The 12,818-nt window shown below is 35.9% G+C and overlaps 1 protein-coding gene across 10 annotated transcripts in view; it reads right to left on the bottom strand.

The window, feature by feature from the left end:
* LOC114938199 (phosphatase and actin regulator 2) overlaps positions 1–12,818 on the bottom strand; it is a 220,729-nt gene that overhangs the window by 179,079 nt on the left and 28,832 nt on the right. For 3 of the 10 annotated variants that reach the window (XM_029312031.2, XM_029312032.2, XM_029312034.2), the window contains exon 1: positions 412–1,247. The exons of 5 other annotated variants lie outside the window; for them this stretch is intronic. The gene's annotated coding sequence lies outside the window, so the exon portion shown is untranslated. Of the gene's footprint in view, positions 1–411; positions 1,248–12,818 lie in introns of those variants that run through there. 2 more of the 10 variants (XM_029312033.2, XM_029312035.2) reach the window with 2 other exon arrangements.

Below are 12,818 nucleotides of genomic sequence, written 5' to 3'. Positions count from 1 at the left end.
CTCCCGATATTTCCTGCGACATTCAACAGATAATTAACTACGCTTCGTCACTCGCTCTAATGAACGATCGGAATATTTTCACATTACAAACACTCATTTTCGTATCACGAGAGACGCGATCGTTCGAGTCACGTTCTTCTAAGAAACCATTTTAAGCCGCGTATTCTGGTTTTCGAAATCTAAAGATAAACGGCAAACACATCGATACGGTGTCGGAGAATGCTTTGTAAGATCCATTCACGAGCCGAACGACCGACTAACCTTCAAGGACAAATCGGCGATCCTAGGGCGTGTTGATCCGCGCTTTCGTTATACATGAGTAACAAATTGTTCTTCTCTCTCTCACACACATACACGAAAAATGAACGTGAAATCCGCACAATCTTGTGCATAAATACCGTAAGTACGTACTCTGGTGATCGACGACGAGGTCGAGGACGACTCGGGCAGTGAAGGGCTCGGTTTTCTCGGCAGGATTCGGGAAGAAGCGTCGAGGCGTAACTCTTTTGGGTTCCCCCGACGTTATATCACAGAGAGCAACGCAGTCGTCGACTCACATCCGCTGCTTCCACGGGACACCTGTCCGCGCCAGGGCCAGGAGTGCAGGTGAGAGGAGAACGAGACAGCGATAAGAGGACGCAACGATCGTAAACACACGGGAGCGGCGCGTAGTACTCCGATTTCGGAGTACACACAGACATACACGACCAAGGGTTAGGTAAGGTATTCGCGGGAAGAGAATGAGTTTGGGCCAGAGTTCACACGGAGGAGGGAAAGATAAACGCTGAGAGAGAAAGAAAGATGGAGAGATGGCGACCAAAGGAGCACAGGGTTCCTCTTCGTCGTCGATTATGACGACGCCGACGTCGGTGTATACACAACGCACACTGTCACGCACACTAAATATATATATATATATATATACTCACACGGATTATACGCGTACGACACAGACTCACTGAATGCCGCCGCCGTTCTTCCTCCTGTTCGCGCGAGACCGAGGGAGACAGAGATGGATATCGTTCGGCGGGGTTAAAGGAACGACGCGACGACGGATGACGAGACTGACGGGGTCGTCGCGGACTCGGGGCGGGACGGATTCGCGAACGGAATGAATTGCGTACGTGCGCGGACGACCGACGTGCGAAAACAAGCGGCCAAGGCGATGGTGAACGACGGGTAACGGCGACGACGACCGCGCCACGAAACACACACCGAGCGAGGCTCGCGAGTACTGAGAGCGGCCATGCGATCGAAGCGTCATCTGGCGGCGGCGAGACGACGACGCGGCCGGCTGCTTTGACGCGGCGGTGGCACTTTGTATATTCTCTTCGACGTAACTCTCCTTCCTCCCTCTCTTCTGCCCAATTAACGCAGCATTCGCGCTCGCGTTACACACGGGGACACTGACGATTATAACCGTGCGAAAAACTTTCTCGGATCAAAGCGATCCGTTACTATTCATGTTACATTGTAGAAGCGTCGCGTAAAGAGACCGAACTATTTATAACTGTGCACGTGGGACGGAGATGTCAATTATTTCTGTTTAAGTTTTTTTAACTATCCTCTTTAGTAGTGGCTATAGAGAGAGTATTGAAGAAGATCAAATTGATTGATTGATCTATAAAGTATCTATAATTATTAATATAAATAATAGCATAGAAAATACCTCACAAATTAATTAAGTAATCGTGCACAGAGAATTTTTTTCTCTTAGAATTTACCCTGAAAATCATGGTAATCGTGGGACAATATTGAAAGAATCTCATAAGATTTTCTCTCTAATTAATATCTATCATAATAAGATATGTCCGATTAATTTTACTATGTGCATAGTAAAATTTACTATGTACATATTAATCTTTTTAATGTGGTAAATATTAGTCAGAAATCTCTTATAAAATTCTTCCGATATCATATTGTCCGATATCCAATTACCATGATTTTCAGGACAAAATTTAAGAGAAAGTTCTCTCCGCATGTAAAATATACTTTAAAAAGTTTTACTTCAGACTTCACTTCCTCTGTTAAGGAGTTTTCAAAACTAGTATTTCATTCATTTCATGTTAAAAATATTTTATCTAATCACGCCGATAGTTTGTCGGCAATAAGATAAGCAAGTATTGATTATCTGTATTTCATCTAGATCTAGAAAATGCTGATGTATTGACAAAGGACAAATAAGTATATACATATACCTATATACATTTTTCAAATATATTTTTTCAGATTTTCATTATTATTTAAATTTGAAATTAATTTAAAAATTACAAACAAAGATCCCCCTATAGCATTACAAATTAATATTTATGAATGCAATTTCTATAATTCCATAATTAAAAAATATCGAATTCTCTCTTTCATTTGTCTGTAATCTCAATCGTTAAATCATGTTTGCAGTTACGAGCTGTTTGCAGTTAACGAATGGCAAACGAAAGTTGCTTATCCATACTAGATGATTATCAATTCCACACGCTTTCTTAAATGAGCACAGATACGTGCGTAAGTCATGCGTAAGTCTAGGAATCGAGATGACAATCGTGGGTGTGGCAAATACGAAGCAGTGGATTGGCGAAACAGGAAAGGATGACGCGAAATATACTGCGTTCGTCGTAATTTAAATGGACAAATACGCCGACAATTAGACGAGGCTGCACTAATTTTTTACGAAGTGATAATTTTAAACGTACATATTATATAACTTACAGTTTGATGACCGAGACTAAATCAGACGGACCACATAAAAGATCTCTCGCTCTCTTTATAATTTGAGATACATACCTGAAACAGAAAAAATAAAATTCTATTATTAAATGTTTTCCCTCGATCCACGTGTACTGAAATATTAATTCACAATATAAATTACATAAATGAAATAAATGCATTTCTACAAACTCCTAGTTAATTCATTATTCATTAATCATGAATAATAATAAAAACTCGACAAGTGATAAATCATGTTTAAATAATTTTGCATTAAAATAGAATAGACAAAACTGGCTGTCGTAAAAGCTATTGTTGATGGGAGATAAATCGAGAATATATCGTGTATGCGTTATACTTTTTACGATCGCGCGACTGTCGACAGATTAAGAGCATTTATTTCACGTTATGGTCGTAGATCGCACATACGGGCTAATTGTAAGCTTTATTTTTGTAGGCTTGCGAGGATCTAGACGAATCTTTGAAATAATGGACGGACGCGCGAATATTTGAATTGAAAGACGGCGGATGTAGTATGACCACGTGGTATTTCCGAGACGTCTAGACTCGCTAATTTAAACCGACTCGTGAATATCCACCGCTTCTTTCGGCCCGGTCTGCTCGCTGTCACAACTAAGGCCTGAGATGTGAGAAACATTTCGCACGCGGAGAACGGAGCGAGAGTATCGATCTTGAAGGTCGCTCCGTTAGAAAGTATCCGCGCTACATGCGGATGCACGTCAGTAATCAATAGTAGCAGATACAACCTTTGAGTAATTTACAATCGATCCGTGAATCTATATCTCTGAACCGTTAAGAGGATTGTGAATTTTATCAAATTATTGGATCTTTTTAGACTCACGAAACATTGTACTCACGGAAAAAATTAGCAACCCTAGCTAAATTTTAACTGTCTCTATATTATTATGTCTAAATTTTAGCTATGTTAAATAATATTTTTATCTATAAATTAACGGAGAATTCTATAGTTAAAAATATTAGCTATCATAGCTAAAATTTAGACTTAATAACTAAATTTCATATGTAATATAGGGACAGCTAAAATTTAGCTATTGTGGTTAATTTTTTTCCGTGCTGTATTAATGTATGTACAACATTTTTGTAAACCACTCCTTCGAAGAAATCATCTGTATGAGTATTTTCGCTATTAAATCCAATTACTTCCTGACAGGGCATATAGCTCTTTTTAATTAACGCGCGATGTAATGAATTACGCGTTCGCATAAATAATTACAAAATAAAAATTAGCAGATTTATATGTAAATCGAGCTTGTTCTTCTTCTCGTTTCATCTCGCATCCACGATGCCTCTTACGTAACTACGAGATATCGTGAGCGTAAGCCTTGTACATGTTTAATCTATGCATATTGCTAACGGTATATAAGACCAGCTTATTTAGAAATTAGTAGTTATTATACACATTACAAAGATTGTGCAAAGGACATAATGTATGCACAGCGGATGTTCTTCTGAGACATTAATGCAGATATTAATTTCTTTTCTCTCTCTCTCTCTCTCTCTCTCTCTCTCTTCTTTCTTATACAACTTTACATGTCATGTGCATCTCTCTTACAAATTTCACCATTATTTCCAAATAAATGATACAGCTAGAAAAATAGCATATTATAAATATAATGAGCGATTAAGTATATTATCAAATCTTTTTTCAACATACATTTAATTTGGAAATATATACAAGGTAGAAATATATATCCACGGAATGGTTGCCACAATTTTTAATTCACTTACAACGTGATCAAAATAATTAAAACGATCAAATTTGATCACTGATTATTTTGATCGCTTTCGATCATTTTGATCATTTTTATTATTTTAATTGCATTGAAAATTGTAGAACTGATGATTATTTTCTGTTAAAACCTGATAAAGTTCTGTGCAAGACTTTTGTCAGATCGTGTCTTTAAAAACCGTGACGATCATTACGAGGATCGCCCTGTATATACATACATAATCTCTTTAATCTAACACTTGCATGAAATTGATCGATTTATTCATTATGTATCAATAGGTCAATATTGCGACGCAAAATGTTGCATTGTATCGCAGTTCAGCGGTCAAAGAACTCTCGGTCTCTCGCCGGCGCGATGGCAAAGGTCCACTCGCAAAGTTAAGCGAGCTATAAACTGTTCCCTGACCCGTCTCATCGATCGCAATAAATTAAGGTCAATCTACATATTTCTGAAAAATAACAATCTCTCGGCGAATGACTTTATTTAGGTTCGACGCTTAAAAATTCGCCGAATACACACAGAGATCTTTCGAAAAATATTCAATACATATAACGATTCGCTTATCTCAAGAAATCTTTACGCGAATATTAAAAAATATTATTCTTACATTATATTTATTACGATGCAAACTATTCTCTTATTTTTGTAATTGATAAGAAAATATAAAGCAATGAAAAATATGTGCAATAACTGATTATTTTTCTATATAATATTTCGTACTTAAAGAATTAAGTATAGAGACGCTATATAAGTATAATTTAAGTTGATTTTTCCACAAAAAGCCTACCTATTTGATTATGTATTTATCAAACAAGAAATTAAGAGATCTACGAGAATTTAATTCTCATAATTGTCTGCACGCGATTCAATAGAAAGTTCCGAGGATTCCTCGCGAGCACAAAAGCCGCCCATTTGAACGAATTTTAATTGCAATAAGGAATGTCGCTCAGCTGACCCGAATTATAAGACAATTTACTATTAAATGGTTGAGACGTATAATTAAAGCAAAGTGACAGTACATCAGCGACAACCACAGGCAGCTGACGGTCGAACACATTTACGCGTGTACTCGCGCGCTCCCATATTAAATGCAGCTACTTACGAGAGACACGAGCAGTTGCGCGAATTACACGCCAGACGAAAATATCATTCGTAAGCGAGAGGAGTCCTTTCGCGAAATCGCACGCGGGGAATAGCCACTTTGGACGATGCAATTTACCGCTTGCACAACACGCAAAACTCGTAGCTCGTAATTAATTACTGCAGATTTTGCTGCAGTGGAATTATTTTTCGGCCATATTAAAACAAATATCGGTAAATTTTAGCAATATTAAATACTAAAGCCGTTTAAATTTGACAATTACGCCTTATAAAATTTGTGAATATATATATATATGAGATTGTTAGAAATCACTGTGTTGATTTCAACTCCACAGAAGGTATAAATAGTTAATCTTTTTCTTAAAAATGAATATATAAAATTGAAGCTGAGCATATTGTTGCTTGAGCAAAGATATATTTAGATTACAATATAAATTTCATGTTGAGTGTTTGAAGCAACTATTCCTTTTCAAAAATTTTTCTACATCATGCAATTACGTAAGAATCATTACAACTATTAATCAAAATCTTTAAAAAAAAATGTTGGCACACTTAAGTCTCTTTGCAAGATAAATTACTTGCATCGAGGTGGAAGATGCCACCTTTCTTTTCTCTACCTTTGAGGTGTGAACTGCGTCTTCATAGAAAAGAAGACACAGAGTATCCTTCAAAGGATATACACGTACGATAGAAAGAGAGAGGACTATACATGCGCAGAAGCGGCCACCCATCTCTCTGTTAGGTATTGAATCAAGCGTGCTTTACCCACGAGAGTCGAGAATATACCAACTAAACGTGCTAACGTAGCGTATAAAACACGTGGCTGCTTGCCAACTACTTAACAATCTCAATAATAATACTAAACAAGTTAATGGAAAAAAAGTTTGTTCAAAATATATCATTCTTGCTAAAATTAATAATTCGTCATAATTTATTAAAAAATATATTTATGGTAATAATCATAGTATATTTTTTCCCTATTTTTTTCATTCAAACATTTAATAGAATAAGATAAAAAATAAAGCGTTATTAACATATTATAGCATATTCAAAATATGATAAAATAAAACAAGGGCATGCAGAGATTGAACGTAAACCGATGCAAATTTAAAAAAACACGAAAAATATCGCGTGAGACATTTAGGATAAACCAAGTTTGTCGCACGCCTATCAGGTTGTTAGCTAACTGTCTAGATAAGATGTTGTTTGGGGCGATAATGATGGGAAATTAATGGTAGGAAAGGTGGGAACGACAGACGAAGTAGATGAGATTGCTTTCCTTATTACCGTGTAGATTTAGTCTACCTTCCTCTATTAGTACAGTTGCGATTTCGAGGGGGAAATTATTGTGGTAAAGCGAAATTATCGGATCTTCGAAAGCACGAAAATTTCCATCTGTTATTAATATTATATCGGCTGTCATGTGTGAAGCCTCTCTCTACAGATTTGATAAAAATTTGCATTCAATAAACAATAATCGAACATCTATAGAAAATTCGTCGCTACGTTATGCAATCGGTTGAGTGACGAATCGTTGTATATTTTTGCAGCCGAGATGTTTGCACGTGACAGTAATTGATAGACTGCAATGCGTCGCATTTATCACGGTCCAGCTGCATTTTATTCGCAGCAGCAAGTCTGCCACTCTCGCTGCACGAGAGATTATCGCGAGTAATCGTACCGACATTCTTGATTACAAATTGCAACCGCGAGTGACGAAAAGCGTGCTGATTCATTCATTTTTTTATTTCTCCAACAAACTCACTCTTCCTTCCCCTGTGCGTGCTTAACGAACGATTTCAATTTTTCAATGATATTAATCTTATTTATCAACGCTTCATCGAATCTAGATATAACGATTGACTTTATGAGTTTTAAATACAATTATAATTCCTCTCACATTGCATCAAACAACGTTATTTTTTTTCATATGATTTTTCAAAATATTATTCGTTATTTTACATACATATATGTTCATATAAAACGTTATATTAAAACAAATGTATGTAATATACTTTTATTACGATGTATGTAAAACATTTATTTTAAAAATTTCCTTTGCATTTCACAGAAAAACAGTTAAGAGTAAAATCTGATTCTACGTTACATCTATAGTTGATGGGGAAAAAATATAATATATTAATATTTGTATTCGTTGATATTAATCGGCAATTTTCGTTCACGGAAATATTTCATTTTATCGTCCAATGTTATCGGGTATCACGCGTCGCTCGAGTTGTGGTCATGTATCAGCAAGGCGTCCCTTTATGACTAGCACGTGGAACAACGTCAATGCAGTAAAATTAATAGCACCCTCCATAATAATACGCTTGATTTATCCCGTGCTCGTTTTATCGGCGTGTTACGAGAACGGATCCGTTTTTTCAACATATCCGCCACAAAATATTGAGTCGAATCAACCATGCTGGAAAATGAGTGGACTGCATATGAGAGTAACAACGCATATATTTTTAAATCGAATAGGCATTTTTATTTTACGCGAGAACCATCCCTTCCTGATTTATTCCAGACAGAAGGTATTATTTTGCAAACAAGAGGAAAGAGAATGCGCAATTATTTCAAAGAAACAACTAATTGAAAGAAAAAAATAGAATTTTCCGATGTCTCTAATTTGCGAAGAAAAAATTGCTTGGATATTTTGAAACATCGAATTGTGATTTCGCATCTATATTTTCAATTGAACAGGTAAATTAAACGATAGTCCGATATGACGAATGATCCGACTTTTGTTGTTCGTATTCGTAACAATTGTTCTGCGATTTAGGAGATTAAATTTCCTTAAAGATTCCGCGCAAGACCGTGATATCGGCTTTACTGACACATTGCAGCTTTTCGGTTCTCAACGTAGAACCTTGCCCGAGGACAACCGCGAGGAAATTCTTCGGATGACGTTCTTGTCATCGGGAAATTCCACGAGTTTCACGAAGGTGGTTTACGAAGCAGCTTCACAGTGCTACAAAACCAGGACAGGGCAGTTCGCGGTGATCTACACCAGATTCTGAACTGAATATACTGAACTCGAACAAGATACGATCGCGAAACTCTCTCAAATAATAGTGAAAAGGATATTGTGTCATTATCTTATCTAAATCATGATTCCGTATTATGCACATAAATAATACATTTTCGGGTAAAAGAGTAATTACAAGTATCTTTCTTCTAAACTGTTTTGAATATATTATATATAGTAAAGATAAAATATGTTTAAAATATATAGCACATGTAGAAAAATAATTAATTTTCGCGCACCGTTCGCCGGAATGCAGTTTCGAATTTATTAATCCGATTTGCGTAACGAAGATTAAATGGATTAATTTGTCTCTCCTTTTCTTTCTTCACGTCGCAATTTCTCCGTGCAATAACGCGAGAGGAAGATACGATGCTAGTTTGTACGAGTTGTTCGATGTACAAATAGAAAATCGCATCCTTTTTTTGTCGATTTATCCTTCTTCCCGAACGTTTTCTTCGACAAATTGCTCAGTTATTACTGGAACGCCGTTACGTACCGGTTTCAATATGTCGAATCAAGAGGAGAAATAATTGCAAAACTCGCTGCGCATTACATGAGTCATATATTAACACTAGCCGCGACGCCCGAGAAGAGATTTAAATTGTCGCTTCGCTTCCCGTCTTATTTTTAAATTTTTCAAGTTCTCCAAAGCGCACTTTCTTAGTCTGCTTTTATTTTCTTATGTCACGATGAACTAATTAACAAAGCTTCATTTAAAACAATGACAATAAAATATTAATCTCATAATGAATTAAAGTTTGTGTTACACAGATTTTTATATTTTTTTTACGATATATATAAACTGTTTTAATGTATGATAAAAAGATAACAATAATCACGATAAAAAGAATACGTTTCAGATTACCAAATAACATTTAAAATATTGTTTTGCTGCGAGTCTTAAGTTGCATTTTTCGCAACGAGTAAAAAGATGTCTCTTGAGAAAGAGACACCGTCAGTGGCTATGGATATAAGAATGCGGGATAGAATAATAAGAAGAGAAAGAGAGTCAGCGTCCCGATGGTTTCTGCAACGTAAATATACGATAGAATTTCGAGGGAGAAACGCTGCGGACTCCTGAGAGCACTTCGCATCAATGCACATTGAATTCTACAAATAACCGCGGCGAATGCAACGAGATTTTCCTGCAGAATGCATCGTAAAGGACGGACGGATCTATACGTGAAGGTGGCACGTGCACGATATTGATTTTTCGCGGGTCGATGAGATTCATCTCCTTCCTCTCTTTATCTCTTTTTTTTTTTGCTTAGGTCGTTCCCGACTTTTAAGACCGAATCGCGTGCGTGTTTGCTTTCCTGCATCGAAGAAATTTTTCAACGAGTCGGCTGCAGAAAATTGAGAAGTGACGCGTCGGAGCACAAACTTTTGAATCGCGGATCAAAAGTGGAGTTTCGCAATCATATGCGGCAATGATTCGCTTCTTAAAGTCAGTGAGATGAGCACAAGTTGCTGCTCCCGATACATTTTCAGATTTATTTTGCATGATATATTGCCTCGCTACTGTCATGGAAATCATATATATGTCACCGTGCACAATCAAATGTGAATCCAATTTAAAATCAGTCAAAAAAAAAAAAAAAGATTTATGATACTCGAACTTTTGAGAGAAACAATCAACTCGAGGACCTTACTCGCATCTTGACTCTACAATCATTCGCTTGTTTGCTTGATTGCTTCAGTCTAAAAAAATTCAACTGAGGCGAGCAAAAACTCGCAGTAATATAACGAGATTCTCATAAATCTATGCATTTGCATGTGCACATAACACCGCGATTCGAAAAACTTAGATAAAACCAAATAAAATTGACAGATTCCGCGAACGTAATATAATATTTGCCACGACGAAGAGCATAAAGATAGCAATCGAATTTCTTATTGTTAGTCGGGAACGATCGTATTTCCGTTTTAAGATATTATTGCGAACGTAGCGTCATAGCCAGACGTTTCCGGTCGCCGAACGGAAAACTGCAGCGACTTTTACCAGGATGGACGATCGCGGATAATATCCTCTCCTTCGATTATTTACGAGGGTCACGATGTCGCCAAAGCCGGGGATGGGCCATCAGGAAAAACTGTTTCACGAATACCATCTCGCGTCCGAATCAAATGGCGCGTGCCTCGCCTCTCAACCTGCTATAACCGGATAACCGCAGTTTTCGCGAACGACGGAATGGCAAAAATATATACTTTCGGAAGGATAAAGTGTGTTATGCATTTCACGTACGTTACGAACAGCTCGTCGCTTTCTGCATTTTTCCGGGATAAATTTATGCAATAAAATGCGAAACCGGCGCGTAGGGAAAATGTGTAGCTGAGTGACAGGAATTATCCTCACCGTCAGACGCATTCTTTCCTGTCGACATAACCAACGCGTTTATATCGTTGAGAATATTTAAAAAATCGTGCATCTTCTTTAAATCGAAGATGTTATCGAAAAGGCTAAAAACGTAATACGATATTCAAAACTATACAAAAATATTTATAAATATCGCTCTCTCATTCTCTCTCTTTTTCTGTCGTGATAATTACAGAATTTTAAGAGAAAATAAAAGGTCAAAAGTTTATAAACTAATGCATTTTCGAAAAAATTTAAATAACTTTTATTTTAATAAAAAATATATTATATTAAATTGTGTTATTAAAATTACAAAATCTATTAATACACAAAAAGAGATTTAAGATTGAATTATATCATATCAATAATGCCGATTATTGATTTTTCCTTTTAAATTCGTTTTGGAGCATCATCCTGTTTCTATACGTATTTCTCTCTCGTGTTTCAGTATAACCATAATAAATTTCTGCGACACTAACTCATTAAAAGCGATTAAAATTGCAAGATACCTAATCTGCTGCGCACGCGAAATTATTCTTCATTAAAATTGATCGTTGTATCGCAGCTGGAGTGTCAGAAGAGCATTATCGTTTCGCGGTTTATTACTGTGATTATCAAATGCTAGTTCTGTATAACCGTGTCTTTGCCAGAACCTTTGCGTGAATGAATTATTCGCAGACAAAGCAATTGCACACGAAACGCGAATCTACAGAATAATTAGATACAATTTACATCTAATTGTAAGGAAACCTTTTATCATTTGTTTGCGGATTTACATTTTATCAGAAAAATGATTCAATTGATAAATGCAAATGCAGCACTTCTTTTTAAGTAAATCAAGCATGACAAATATAATTAATCGCAAATGTTCAAAAAATAATCACTTATTTCCACGTGATAAAAAAAGATTTTTTTAAATAGAAATTATTTGTCACATTTTCTGTTATTTTCTACGCGAATAATTATTTAACTTTGTAAACTCTATCGTTTAAATGTGCTTCACAAAATTTATTTGCAGTTTTCTAGTGCAGTCATGTGTAATGAGAATGCGGCACAAAAAATGTTAAAGCGCGTTGATTCGTTTCAAGTAATCCGTTTTGTAAAACGTCGCACATTAAAAAATGAAGTAATACAAAAGAGAATTTATTTTTGTTTGCTCTGTCAAACGCTTGTTCCATCAAATATTGAACATCAGAGTGTGAGGATTGTTTTAAAAAATACGAATAAAATTCGCGAATAACTAGGTACACAAAATATATCTATATTTTAATTAAATTTTAAATAAAAAACTAGAAATATAAAAACATGGTATATATAATATGTTAAAATACATTGCAATCTTTTTTTTAGCATTTCGATTGCAAAATTGCAATTGAGGAGAGAGATAAATTAATTTTTCCTCGAGATCAAGACATAAACATTTATATAGGTGACAAGAGGTGAGCAAGCGATCCGATATCCGATATTTGTACAATCAATTACGTACTTTCGTACCTATAATTCATTATAATAATCGTTATATTCAAAGATGCACTTTAAATCACTGAGAGATGAGTTATGCAGAATCTCTTAATGTAATTGTACTTTTACTAAAGTACTTGTCCCCAATTATCAAAGAAACGAATTATCTCATTTGGCGATGAGAATCCAATTACATCATGATTATATTCGATATATATATCGATCGAGAGTAGCGAGAGAAACTCGCTCAAAGAGTTAAACTAAGCGGAAGTAACGTTATTTCCCATTTACTGTCGCTTAAAAAGTGCGGTAAGAGCATAGGTGTCACCAAAGGAGAGATGCATTTGCATTCGTCGAACAAAGAGAATTTCAGTGTAAGCATGTAATGGAGTGA

This window comes from Nylanderia fulva, unplaced genomic scaffold, assembly GCF_048542155.1.
Source record: "Nylanderia fulva isolate GAGA-0341 unplaced genomic scaffold, ASM4854215v1 Scaffold17, whole genome shotgun sequence".
NCBI classification, from domain to species: Eukaryota; Metazoa; Arthropoda; class Insecta; order Hymenoptera; family Formicidae; genus Nylanderia; species Nylanderia fulva.
Note: the sequence above shows the minus strand (reverse complement) of the source record. Positions and strands in the feature narration are given on the sequence as shown.